General features: G+C 48.6%; 1 pseudogene; it reads left to right on the top strand.

Moving 5' to 3' along the window:
• The first annotated feature begins 4,583 nt into the window (after positions 1-4,583).
• The window catches only part of LOC135911427 (uncharacterized), an 18,472-nt pseudogene continuing 8,981 nt past the window's right edge, over positions 4,584-14,074 (top strand).

The following is a 14,074-nucleotide window of genomic DNA, read 5'->3' as shown; positions in this document are numbered from 1 at the left end:
TGACATTGAACGGGTTATGACGTCAAAAACGAAACTTGCGGCTGCGGCGAAAGCGGAAAAAACGGGTCCTGGACCGATTGCCTTCACCGCGCCGCTTTCCACCCTCCTCGGCGTCAAAAGTGGTCGAATCCGCTTCGCTCGCCGGATATTTCGTGTAGTGTGAACAGGCCTTAAGTGCCTTGGCGTTGTCAGAATTACAGTCTTATTAATTTCTCATCATGCCACAAATCGTTTAAATGCTAACAGGAATTTGTCGTAAGTGAGACTGTGACAAGCTCCAGATGAACCGCTCTAACGACTGCACATGTGAAGATGAGTATATAACAGTTCTTCGTTGGTCCTCCGTTATCTTTTCGTAGAAGCGCTCCGGCAAAGTCGATACCACTGACTTCGAAAGGTGGAGATGGTTGAACACGTTGAGCTGTCAGAGGCGCGAAGGGCTCCGAGTACGGCTTGCAGGAATATCGCCGGCAGACTGTCCATTCATGAATGACTTTCTTCACAACCTGCCTGGCCCTCAGTATCCGAAAGTTTTCTATCAGTTCAGTCAAAATAAAAGTGAGTCCAGCGTGTAAAAGTCATTGGTGTTCCTTCTTGAGCAACAACTTTGTGAATGTGCTGACGCAGGAAGCAGAATGGGGTGCTTGGAACTTTCCCGGAGGTTGCTGAACTGAAGACGACTTCCCAAGCGAAGAAGCCCTAATTCTTCGTGATATGGTCTAAACCACTGGAGTGTAGTCCATTTTATCTTGTATTCGACATATCCAATAAATTTCAGCCTTTTGTACTTCAGTTGCGTCTAAAGCTCCTTTCTTCTTGGTGTCTGTGTTCCTGCAATTTCTAGCGAATCGTTGTATCCACACAGTTATATGCATCAGTAGATTATAAGAGCTGTAGTCGTTGATGCTTACGATTGTAAGCATTGTATGAACAGCTGCTTTCAAACACGTAATTTACCCTTATAGGCCGACTGTATCCTGAATTGCTGCTGCTGTACAGGTAGTTTTTTTCTATTATGACTGTATCCTCGGTGTAGCAGGGCTCGTCGATTGTCGTCTCAGTGTAGAGAAAGTTTGGTCCTTTCCACCAAATTGAACTTTGTAAGAGTTGCTCAACAGTGGATCCTCTTGACAGTAAATCGGCTGGATTTTGATCACTCGAACAATCTCTCCACATGTTCAAATCATCTAGGGAGAGTACCTCTGTAACTCGGTTTGCTACGAACTGTTCCCAACGTTTCGCTGAACCGCGTAGCCAATGAATTAAGATCATAGAATCTGTCCACATAACTGTTTCAATGCCCTCTCGATTTATGGCACGTTTCACTTTTGCAGCTAGTCGAGCTTCGACTAGGGCTCCCATCAGTTCTAATCGTGGCACAGTTATCGTTTGTATAGGTGCGACTCTCGGCTTGGCTCGTATTGGCTGAACTGCTGTGGCTCCCTTGAAGTCTCGTAACTGAAGATAAAGCACGGCGCCGTACGCAACTGGGCTAGCGCCACTAAAGGCGTGCATTGTAACCTGCACGTTCTTGCCCAGGAGGGTTTGACCAAAATATCTCGTGACTTCTAGCTGATTGTAGCCAGGCCGGCAGTTGGGCGAACAACGAGTTTATTGTTGCTGCGCAAGTAACATATATACAGAAGCCAACGTGACCTTAACAGATCACGGGAATACTGGTGCGCCGTGACTACTGCAGATTCAGCCGTGCTACATCTCCCCTTTACTGGGAGACAACTTAATTATCCTTTTCAGGTTGCGGGTATCGACAGGGCTTGTGGCGAGTCCTCGTGCTGCTGCGTAGCTCATGGGACGAGTGGTCTTCTTTGGAACCTTCTCCGGAGCCTTTGCTGGACTATCTTGGCGATGGATCGGAAAGGCCCTCAGGTGTTGTCTTGTGCGTCTGACTTCTCGACCATCTTCCGTTCTCAGTATCACTGAACAGGGCGTGTTGGCTTGCCTCAAAAGAATAGCAGGCGACCAGGTTCGCTGGAGGGTGTCGTATATAGTGACTGGCTGACCTGGAGAGAGGGGTGGTAGGTGCCTCGTTCTGTGGTTATAATAGACCTGGCGTTGACGGATATGCTGGACCGGCTGGGAAAGGCTGTGCTTGATACTGCCTCTGGTACTAGGTGGCTGGTGGGTCCAGGCAGCAAGGTCCTGGTTTGCCGTCCCATGAGTCTCTGCACAGGTGACTTTAGAATATTGCCATGGCCCCGACACAGCTGACAGCCACTCGGTGCGATTCGGTGCCACATGCTAGGCATGGTGGGAGGCTCCCAGAAGAAATGAACGACAAAGGTACCAGGACAGCGATACATAAAGAGATCTATAGCGTCGACCGAAGTCTCTTGTGGCTTTGTCTGTGACAAACTGGTGGAGGTGCTGGGTACGCGTCTATGTACTCTGACCCCAGCAACTGGAAGCGGACAACCTACGCAAAAGCTGACGGCTTCAAGGACTGCCTCCGGAATACGGCCCACGAGATCTGGCGAGGATGTCCACCACAACCGCAAGCCAGACAAAGGAGACATACGGTACGGGACAGCCTCCTGCGTCGCCGGTTCTCCACACCCCACGCTGGCCGCGGCCTATCCATGGTGAGCCTTTTGAGGACGTGGAAGACTGGCTGGACGACTTCGATCGTGTGGCTGACGTCAATTATTGGGAAAATCAGGAAAAGTTAAGGAACGTGTACTTCACCCTAGCGGACTCTGTCCGAACATGGTTCGCTAACCACGAGCCATCCATCACCACCTGGCAAGAATTTTAACGGCAGATACGCGATACGTACACCAGCCCCCAAGAAAAGAGCGAGCAGAGCAATCCGGTCAGAATAGGGTTCAAAGGCCGAACGAAAGCATAGCCATGTTCGTAGAGGACCTGTCGCGGCTTTTCAAGCGTGCTGACCCTGTCATGACAGAAACGAAGAAAGTGCGCCTGCTGATGCGTGCAGTGAAAGAACAGCTGTTTGCTGGACTGATGCGAAGGCCTCCAGCTACAGCAGGTGAGTTCGTCAGTGAGGCGACAACAATGGAGCGAGCCCTTCAGCAACGCTCCTTGGTCTACGATCGCAAAATCAGCCTGGGATCAGCACCTTTTCTCTCGTTGCCCTATGACACCGATGCGCCTCGAGAGCTTGTACGTAGTGTCGTGCGTGAGGAGCTCGATCGACTACAGGGAGTGCGATTTCAACTGACCGTTACATCCCTCACCGATATCGTACGCGAAGAAGTCCGCCAGGTGGCACAGCCATTCGTGCAAACCACACCTGAAGCCGCCTCCGTACTGACTTATGCGCAAGCAGTGAGGCTACCTGCGCAACCCGGGAACCATCGTAACCCACCTTCTTCTGAAGAACTGCTGTGCCACCTCCAGGGCCAAGCTTCACGTACAAATATTTACGGGTCCATGAGCCCCCGAATCAATACGCGAAAGTCAGACGTGTGGCGGACACCTGACTATCAGCCACTCTGCTTCCACTGTGGCGAAGCGGGCCACTTGTACCGTGCCTGCTACTACCGAAGAATAGGACTCCATGGCTATCACCCTGGCGCTCGTCGCCCACGTTTATCCCCTTCCCGGGGATAAAGGACGTTTATCCCCTACCCCGCATCGATGACTCTTTGGACCGCCTTCGACATGCTCGATACTTCTCGTCGATGGACCTTCGCAGCGGCTACTGGCAAATAGAGGTTGATGAGCATGACCATGAGAGAACCGCATTTATTACGCCTAACGGACATTACGAATTCAAGGTCCTTCCTTTCAGATTGTGCTGTGCGCCTGCTACTTTTGAGCCCATGATGGACACGGTTCTATCAGGTCTCAAGTGGCAGTCATGCCTTGTCTATTTAGACGATATCGTTGTCTTTTCAGAAACTCTTGCACACCACCTCCAGCGCTTACAAGCAGTTCTTGACGCAATTTCAACTGCTGGCCTGTCTTTAAATCCTGAAAAATGCTATTTCGGGTATGAAGAACTCAAATTTTTAGGCCATGTCGTCAGCTACGAGGGCATTCGACCAGACGCCGACAAAACCATTGTCGTTCCTTCCTTTCCAACACCTTCGAACAAACACAAACTCCGCCGTTTTCTAGGACCTTGCGCATATTATCGACTCTTTGTGGCAAACTTTTCACGGATAGCCGAACCCTTGCAGCGGCTGACTAAGGATAATTTTCCGTTTGACTGGGTGCAGTACCAACAACAGGCCTTCTGTGAAATTCAGAAACGTCTGCGCACACCTCCTGTTCTAGGACACTTTGACGAAGACAGTGACACCAAGTTGCACACGGATGCCAGCAACGTTCGCCTTGGTGCCGTCGTCGTACAGTGACAAGATGGAGCCGAACGCGACATTGCCTATGCAAGCCGCACTTTGTCTCCAGCTGAAAGTAACTATTCCACTACGGAGAAGGAAGACTTGGCCGTTGTGTGGGCAATTGCTAAGTTCTGACCATATTTGTACGGCCGATCGTTTCGACTTGTTACTGATCACCATTCATTGTGCTGGCTCGCCAATCTGAAGGATCCATCTGGCCGTCTTGCACGCTGGAGTCTTCGCTTGCAAGAATACGATATGACGATAGTGTTCAAGTCCGGGCGTAAACACACTGATGCCGACTGCCTGTCACGTGCTCCACTTCAACCGTCGCCATGCGAGTTTGATGAAGAGAACGCATTTCTGTCCATTATCTCAGTATCAGACAGCAGCAAGCAACAGCGCGATGATTCAGAACTCCAGCCTCTCATCGACTACCTTGAGAACCGTCTACCAGAGCCGCCTCCTATGTTCATCCGCAAGTTATCCTCGTTTTTTCTCCGCGATGGCGTTCTCTACAAATTGGGTTTTCACTCGACCGCAACCGCCTGCCTCCTTGTAATGCCTTCTTCACTACGTGACGACATCCTGCGGGTCTCTCACGACGAGCCATCTTCGGGCCACTGGGGATTCGCACGTACGTTTTCACGCATACGCCAAAAGTACTTCTGGCGTAACCTTCGCCGTGACGTAAAGCAATACGGGAAGACATGCCGTGACTGCCACACACGCAAGACACCACCCGTGCGTCCCACTGGACTTCTCCATCCCGTGGATCCTCCGTGCATCCCTTTTTAGCAGGTTGGCATATATTTGCTTCGACCATTCCCCACGTCGAGGGCTGGTAACCGTTGGATTCCTGTTGCCACAGACTACCCTACACATTACATTGAAACCCGAGCTCTCCCAAGAGGCACTACTAATGAAATTGCGACCTTCTTTGTACAGGGTATCGTACTTCGCCACGGTGCTCCAAGCGTAGTGTTAACCGACCGGGGCACAGCATTTACCGCGCAGCTCACAGACAATATCATGCTTCTCAGTGGTACCGATCACCGCAAAGCCACTGCTTACCATCCCCAGACGAATGGGCTGACAGAAAGGCTAAGCAAAACGATCGCTGATATGATTTCCATGTATGTTGACGTCGACCACAAAAACTGGGACGATGTTCTCCCATGTGATACGTTTGAATATAACACTGCCGTTCAAGAAACTACCGGCTTCACCACATTTCGCTTGGTGCATGGCTGGGAAGCTGTCACCACGTTGGACGCAATGCTCTTACCCACCTACTGTTCTAATGTTGTCAATGATGCTGCCAAATTCGCTCGATGCGCCGGAGAGGCACGCCAGCTCGCACGAATGCGTATCCGCTACCAACAACACAACGACGCCGACCGATACAATCTTCGTCACCGCGACGTCACTTATCAACCCTGTGACTAAGCATGGGTGTGGACACAGATCCGCAAGCGTGGTCGGTCGGAGAAACTTTTGCGCCGCTACTTTGGACCTTATAGGATAGTTCAACGACTCGGCAACGTCACATACGAAGTGATTCCTGAAGGAGAAGGCACCGCTCGCCGTCCCCGACGCCCACACCTGTCCGATGTCGTTCACGTCTCTAGATTGAAGTTATACAACTCCCGCAGAAGGCAAAGTACCCCACCTATCTGATCATCTACGTCTCTCGTAACAGTATCCCCGTGGCAATCTCCAGTGCATCAATGTTGCGCATCGAGACGATGCTTCTAGGGACGGGGGTGATGCCACGGCCTCGACACAGCTGACAGCCACTCGGTGCGATTCGGTGCCACATGCTAGGCATCTTGAGTGGCTCCCAGAAGAAGAGAACGACGATGGTGCCAGGACAGCGATATATAAAGAGATCTATAGAGTCGACCGAAGTCTCTTGTGGCTTTGTCTGTGACAATATCATCTCTGCGGCTGTTGCGCCATTCGAGCAACGCCATATGAAAGTCAACTCGGTTATGTGAACATTTCTTTAGAAGCTTCTTGGCCTCTTGCACTGCTCTTTCCGTCATGCCATTAGATTGGGGATGATACGGACTTGACGTAACATAGGCAACGCCTAGCTTCTGCAGGAAATCATTGAAAAGCCGGCCGGTGAATGGTGGTCCGTTCTCACTGCAAAGCTTAAGCGGTAAGCCATGTGTGGAGAACAGCTCTGTGCACTAAGACGTCAGAGCGCTAGCAGTGCTCTGACGGAGTTCGCGGATATCAAAAAAGAAAAAATAAAAGTCCACAATTACAGCAAATTCATGGCCGTCATGGCAGAACAGGTCCATGCCAACGAATTCCCAAGGCAGCTTTGGGACGTCGTGGCAGTAAAGAGGCATTTTCGCGTTTGGCGGCTGGTATTTCTGGCAGACAGCGCAATTTTTGCAAAGCTGCTCTATCTCATGCGACATATTTGGCCAGTACATGACGTCTCTTGCCCGTTCCTTCATCTTTTCCGCTCCCGGGTGCGCAGCGTGAAGCAGCAGCATAATTTCTCGCTTTTTTGAAGAGGGTATGACTACCTTGTTGCTGCGAAAAACACGGTCGTCTTGCGCGTGCAGCTCTTCTTTGTAGGGCCAGCACGGACGTACATTTTCGCTTACCTCGCTTCTTTCTGGCCAGCTTGTTTCGGCGTAACCTCGAAGCTTGACGAGAGCAGGATCTTCGTTGGTGGCCGCAAGAAGATGCCTCAGGCGCTGTTGTGAAGCTGAAATGTAATCAAGCACATTTACTTGAAATTGCTCAGTTTCTTTCTGCAAGAGTTGCTTGCTAGGGAATCTAGATAAGGCGTCAGCCAAAAACAGCTCTTTCGCTGGCTCGTAGGTCAGCTTAATAGGATATCGCTGCAAAGTCAAACGCATGCGCTGCAGGCGAAGTGGACAGTGATATAGTGGTTTGCTAAATATTGGCCCCAATGGGCGGTGAACAGTTTCAACAGTTACACTTTCCTGGCCGAAGTAGTAATCATGAAACTTGACGCAGCCATGAACAATTGCCAATGCTTCTTTCTCAATTTGTGCGTAGCGTTGCTGGGCCTCGGTTAGTGAACGTGACGAGAAAGCGACAGGGCGGCCTTCTTGAATAAGCACTGCACTTACTCCCATTTGGCTCGCGTCGACCGAAAGGGTGACCGGCTTAGTTGCATCGAAAAAGGAAAGGATTGGTGCGTTAACTAAGCTCTTATGCAACATTTCATAACTTCGTTGCTGAGCTTCGGTCCAAACCCAGGCAATGTCCTTGCGCAGCAATGTTCTCAGTGGTGCAGTCACGACGGACATGTTTGGAATGAAACGTTGCACATAATTCATCATGCCTAGAAAGACTTGGAGTTCCTTACTGTTTTTATGGCTCTTTCATTTCCAGTATGTCGTTCACTCGACCAGGGTTCAGGCGGAGGCCTTCTGTCCTAAGGACGCGGCCTAGGTAGCTGACTTCGGGCTGCAAAAAGGTGCATTTCTTGAGGTTTAGCTTGAGGTTGTTTTCGAGACAGCGTGCCAAGAAAAGCGACAGGTGCTGGTCATGCTCCTCCTTCGTGCGGCCCCAAAGTAGTATGCGATCCATTACCACGGCTACGCACGGTAAGCCTTCCAGCAAGCGATGCATAGCTGCTTGGAAGATTTCTGGAGCTGACGCAATGCCGAAGGGCATTCGAAGAAACCGATATCGCCCGTACGGTGTTCTCATCGTACATAGTTTAGACCTTGATTCAGAGAGTTTAATTTGCCAAAATCCTGACGCTGCGTCGAGTGTTGAGAAATACTTAGCTTCGGACAGTTGCGAGGCTGCGTCTTCTGGGGTTGGCAGTGGGTAATGTTCGCGCAGCAGCACTTTGTTAAGCGCCGTAGGGTCCAGGCAAATTCTAACCTTGTCCTTAACAACTGTAACCATGTGCTAGACCACTCCGTAGACTCGGTTACCTTTGTTATGACGCCTTGGGCTTCCACACGCAGTAGCTCAGCCGTGACTTTGTCCTGAAGAGCAACAGGAACTCTTCTTGCTGGAAAGACGACGCCCACCGATTCTGGCTTGAGCTTCATGTCGTACTCGAAATCTTTTAGCTGCCCGAGTCCCTCGAAGAGGGCTGCAAAAGGCTGCGCTGGCGGGCACACTTCATGCTGTATGTTTTGCATACGGTATATGAAGCCGAGACTTTCAGCTGCTGCGCCACTCAAAGTGGCAAGGACGTCTTGTTCGACAATAAAAAACGTTTGTTCCTTGCTTCTGTCATTTCCTGTCGTGCCAAAAAATGTTGTGAGCTTTACATTGCAGGCTTGTTGAGGCTTTTTTGGCAGCTTTGCATCGTCGCTTCTTGAAATGACACAACAATTGGCGTCTGTGTCTAGCTTGCACATGATGGGATGGCCCTCAATATAGACCGTTGCGCTCCAGTGATCGGTGGTTATCGCACCGATAGTCAACGTTTGCAAAAAAAAAATTCGTAGTCTTCGGTTCGTAACCCATCGCATTTGTTGGTTGGCACTGCGCGGAAAGTAGGACGACTCGCATGCTCGAGCGAAATGGTTCAGCCTTCCGCACTTCCGGCATGTTTTTCCTGTTGCAGATCACGTGTCACTGCGGTGCATTTGACCGCCACATTTGTAGCAAACGTTTTTTCTTGTTGCTACCGCGTTTACTATGGTGCCTTCGCTGGCGCCCGTAGCTTCACTTATCTCACGAAAGTGTATTTGCCTGCCGCTTCACCATGTCGCCAGGCCGGCAGTTGGGTGAACAACGAGTTTATTGTTGCTGCGCAAGTAACATATATACAGAAGTCAACGTGACGTAACAGATCACGGGATTACTGGTGCGCCGTGATGACTGCACATTCAGCGGTGCTACACTGATCAACAGTTTTGAGGCCTTTAGTCCACGCACTCCACTCTATCAGAAGAGACGCAGGACGTGGTGCATCCCAGGTGTATTTCTCTAACCACAATCTTTGTATAACTAACTTGACTACCAGCACGAACGGAGCTAACAATCCAAAGGCATCGCACATGAGTGAGGCGACGCTTAAGATCTGTCTCTTCGTAACCCTTTGTTCGCTTAATGATACAAGCATCTTCGTTAGTGATTGCTTTAAGATGTTTTTGTCGGTATCCCAAACGAGACCAATAATCTTTTTTTTCTTTTTCTACATCGAACTGTACCTTTAAGTCTCTACTATTGTAAAGGTTTCGTTAGTGTCCATCACTTGTCGTCCACTTTGTTAGATGCATTCCTGCCTCTTTCAAGATACTGAAACAGTCGCTAAAGACTTGCTGCTCTTCTTTTTTGTTTTGTGCCGCGATAACCAAGTCTACGTAGAAATGATCTTTCATTAGTTTGGCAGTAGAAGGGTATTCGTCTGCTACCAGTTGGAAGTGGTGTTGCGGAGTTGCAGCAAGGAGAAAGGGACTGCTGGAGGTGCCAAAAGCAACCCTTGTCATGCGCAATTCTTCAATATTGGAAAACCCTTCTTCAAACCAGAAGTAACGAAACGCATCTCCGTCTTGCTGAGCCAGCGATATTTGAAAAAACTCTTTTTCGATGTCGGCGGAAATTCCAATCTTGAAGCTGCGAAACTTCAGCAGTAAGTCGAGGATGTTGCGGTTCAAATTCGGCCCTGTCCACAATACGTCGTTAAGTGAAGGCGAGTCCGAAGCATGAGAAGAGGCGTCGAATACCACCCGTACTTTAGTCGCAGTTCTGTCGCGTCGCACTACTGCTCGGTGAGGCATATAGTACGTGTTATGTTCACTCGTACTGTCCATTGTGACCCTCTCAGCGAAGTCTTTGTTATAGTAGCTCCTAACGGCAGTGCCATATTCCTTCTGAAACTCTGGTTCTCGATGTAGCATTCCCTGCAAAGATTCCAGCCTCTTTTACCACGACATCCCGGTTCTTTTTAAGCTGGGAACAATTGCTGCGCCATGGTAGTTCAACTTGATGGCGACCATTCTGTCTAACAGTTGTTTCCACGAAGTTCTTCAGGATGTGTTCGTCATCTTTTGAAAGTCTGTCTTCGTTAGTCAGTCCCAGATGTTCTACTTCCCAGAAAGACCTCAGTTGCTGGGAAACATGGGCTTCCGTTAGGCATACATTGAAGTTCCTTACGGTTTCCGGCTTGTAGAACTCAGGTGGACTTCTCGTATCTCCATGAAATGTCCGTGCTATGATAGTTTTGATGGTGGTCAAGAAGTCATCCAGTCGATGAATTCTTCCATTGACGAGCTGCTAGTAATAGTCTGCACCTATAAGGAGGCTTATTACAGGCTCAGGCAAGATTTGAACTGCGTTGACGTCAGCCAAACGCAAGTTCTTGCTTTTCAACTTTGCAAGTACATTTGTTAAAGCTGACAAATCATTGCATATTTCGGGAACTTCTATAGCCGCTACTTCAAGTGAGTTTGAGTCGTACTGGCTATGCAGCGTGACTCGTACTCTCTGATAATATTTCCGCGGTGCTCAAACGTTTCCAAATCCCGAGATGGTGAGCTGCTCTTCGGCTAATACAGCCACTTTCAGCTTCCTAGATAATTCTTCCGTGATGAAGCTGTGTTGACTGCCACCATCAATCAACATTCTCACAAAGCATTTGCTTCCAGTGCCAAGAGCCCAAACTTGGGTGGTCTGCAGAACTGTGTACTATAGCGGGTCTGTTGACGAGCTGGAAACAGTTGTCTGCGTTTCTGTATTCTTCTGCTTCCATTTTGGGTCACACATCGTGGTGATATGTCGCCCCTTGCGTATCGCACAGCTTAGTCTCTTCCAGTTTCGTCATTCCTTAGCTTTGTGAAATTGCCTAGCGCAGCGGAAACAACATCCTAATTTGCTTTGTTTCTCTTTCTTCGCGTCTATGTTAGTTCCGTTGGGCATACATCCACCGAGTGATCTTTGTCCCCGCATATTATACAACTCCCTGAAGTCACTTTCACAGTTAACATAGATGCAGCACCTTGGAAATGCTCATTGGATTGTCGTTGGATTGTGTAGTCATCATTATGGTCTGTTCCCGGCTTCTTACTTCAAGGCTCAAGAAGTCTAGAAGAACAGACATTTCATTTAGCCTGTCACTAGTAACGCCTGTATTTGTCGAAGAGAAGAGGCGCTGAGTGTAATGGGGTACCATTTCTTGCGGTAGATGTAATATAGCAGATTTCAGAAGCAGTCGTTATTCCTTTTCCTCGACGCCAAGGTGTTGTTGGTATCTCACGCGCGTCTGCACTTCTTCATGGAAGCTTTGAAGCCCTTCAAAATCTTCGCAGGAACGAACTTTACGTAGGTTTAAAAGACGACGCATGTGGCCGTTAACAATCAATGACTTCTAACCGAATATGTTTTTGAGTAGTTCTATAGCTGTGCTATAGCTTTAGTTCGTTGTCGACAGGCCGCTGATGACACCTCCCGCTCTACCCATCAAGTATCTCCAAAGATATTACAATTTGTCTACGTCTTTGAATATCGGTTCTGATGAACAGTGCTTAACAGGGATAAGCGGGCTAGTTGGTGGTCGTTATTGGAATGCATCATGCAACATGTATCATGTTGCATAATTTAATATGCAACATGATAATATAATATATAATAATATGCATCATGTAACCCTTGTTTTTGTGCGGTTACAGGATGCATTCCAATGATGAACAGTACACCGAAATTGCTCCCAAAATTCCTGCCATTTAATGGGGTCACCATGAAACTTCGCCACATCGAGCTTCGGTAGCTCAACGTATGCGCGTGCTTGATGAAAGTCACCGTGCGATGCGTGCGTAGTCATTGTTTGCTGATCGGATAAAATGCGTTCAGCGCGGGATTTCGCGAGGACGGTAGATTCTTGATACTTTCCGACGCTTTGAAGCTCATCCTCAAGGTTATCGTCGGTAACACGCTCTTCTACTTGGTTACCAAGCTCCGTAAGCATAGTTTCCTTTATCGTCAATAGCTTAAGATGGTCGGTCAGCTCACCATGTGGCGTTGGTTCCGTCTGCATAAGAGTTGTCATGTCGTTGATGATCCTGGTGACCGCCGCTCGTACGGTAGCACGCTTCCATCGTAGTCTTTCCCTGTCGTAACGTCGGCAATGGTAGGCCTCGTGATGACGTGGATCGTTCTTCGATTCTGTCGCAGCGTCGTCGCGTTGATCGCGTCAGTCAGTCGTCCTCTTCAGGTAGCTCTCTTCATCGTGAGGGGTCTTCACCTGTAGATCTGATATCCTGGTCACGGCATCATATGTTGAAAACCAGGAAGCGGAGCCGGAGAACGTCTTCTTTATTCGACGCTTGCAAAACCTGCTGTTCTCTTCTGAGACTGCTAAACATTACTTTAGTTTTCTCCAGATTAATCTTTAGACCCACCCTTCGGCTTTGCGTCTCCAGGTCAGTGAGCATGCATTACAATTGGTCCCCTGTGTTACTAAGCAAGGCAATATCATCAGCGAATCGCAAGTTACTAACGTATTCTCCAATAACTCTTATCCCCAATGCCTCCCAATCCTGGTCTCTGAATACCTCCTGTAAGTACGCTGTGAATGGCATTCGAGAGATCGTATCTACCTGCCTGACGCCTTTCTTTATCGCAATTTTGTAGCGTTCTTTATGGAGGACTGCGGTGATTGTGGAGCCGCTATAGATATTTTTCAGTATTTTTACACATGGCTCGTCTACACCCTGATTCCGTAAAGCCTCCATGACTGCTGAGGTTTCGACTGAATCAAACGCTTTCTCGTAATCAATGAAAGCAATATATAAGGGCTTGTTATATTCCGCACATTTCTCTATTACCTGATTGATAGTGTGAATATGGTCTATTGATGAGTAGCCTTTACGGAATCCTACCTGGTCCTTTGGTTGACGGAAGTCTAAGGTGTTCCTGATTCTATTTGCAATTACCTTAGTAAATACTTTGTAGGCAACGGACAGTAAGCTGATCAGTTTATAATTTTTCAAGTCTTTGGCGTCCCCTTTCTTATGGATTGGGATTATGTTAGCGTTTTTCCAAGATTCTGGTACGCTCGAAGTCATGAGGCACTGCGTATACAGAGTGGCCAGTTTTTCTAGAACAATCTGCCCACCATCCTTCAACAAATTTGCTGTTACCTGATCCTCCCCTGCGGCCTTCCCCCTTTGCATAGCTTCCAAGGCTTTCTTTACTTCTTCCGGCGTTACTTGTGGGATTTCAAATTCCTCTAGACTATTCTCTCTTCCATTATCTTCATGAGGAGTTCTATAGAGATTTATACAGTACCAGTGGCACCCACGATGATAATGGTGAGGATATCGACAAAGCAAAAATAAAATCATAAAAAGTTACCCTTGCGTATTGAACTTCGCCACAATGGCTGTCCTGCCGACGCTATCACTGTTCTTGATAAAGCGTAGCCGCTCCTCGACTTGAAATGACTCGTCCTCCAATGAGCATTTAGTCCCGACGTGCGACGATTGACTCGGGGATTCTGATGAAGTTCTTTTTATTCTTGTTTTTTTTTCTCTTTTTACCGCTTTGATGCCAAGGAGTAAACAAACTAGGGTAACCGTCAGAAGCACTTCGCGGCAGCCTTTCTTCATTCGGCACACATTCTTAACGTCCGAACATCTCGCAGCGTCTACGAGAGACGCCATCTTAGATAGCGTTTGAGTTTGACCTATCGATTTCGATAAACCCCCAATCATTTGCCTAGCGGCTTCGCTATCCGCAATCATGGGTTACCGCAGCAGCTCCAAATCGAGATGTGCTTAAGTATGAGA

The sequence above is a fragment of the Dermacentor albipictus genome, chromosome 4 (assembly GCF_038994185.2).
Source record: "Dermacentor albipictus isolate Rhodes 1998 colony chromosome 4, USDA_Dalb.pri_finalv2, whole genome shotgun sequence".
Classification (NCBI taxonomy): domain Eukaryota; kingdom Metazoa; phylum Arthropoda; class Arachnida; order Ixodida; family Ixodidae; genus Dermacentor; species Dermacentor albipictus.
Note: the sequence above shows the minus strand (reverse complement) of the source record. Positions and strands in the feature narration are given on the sequence as shown.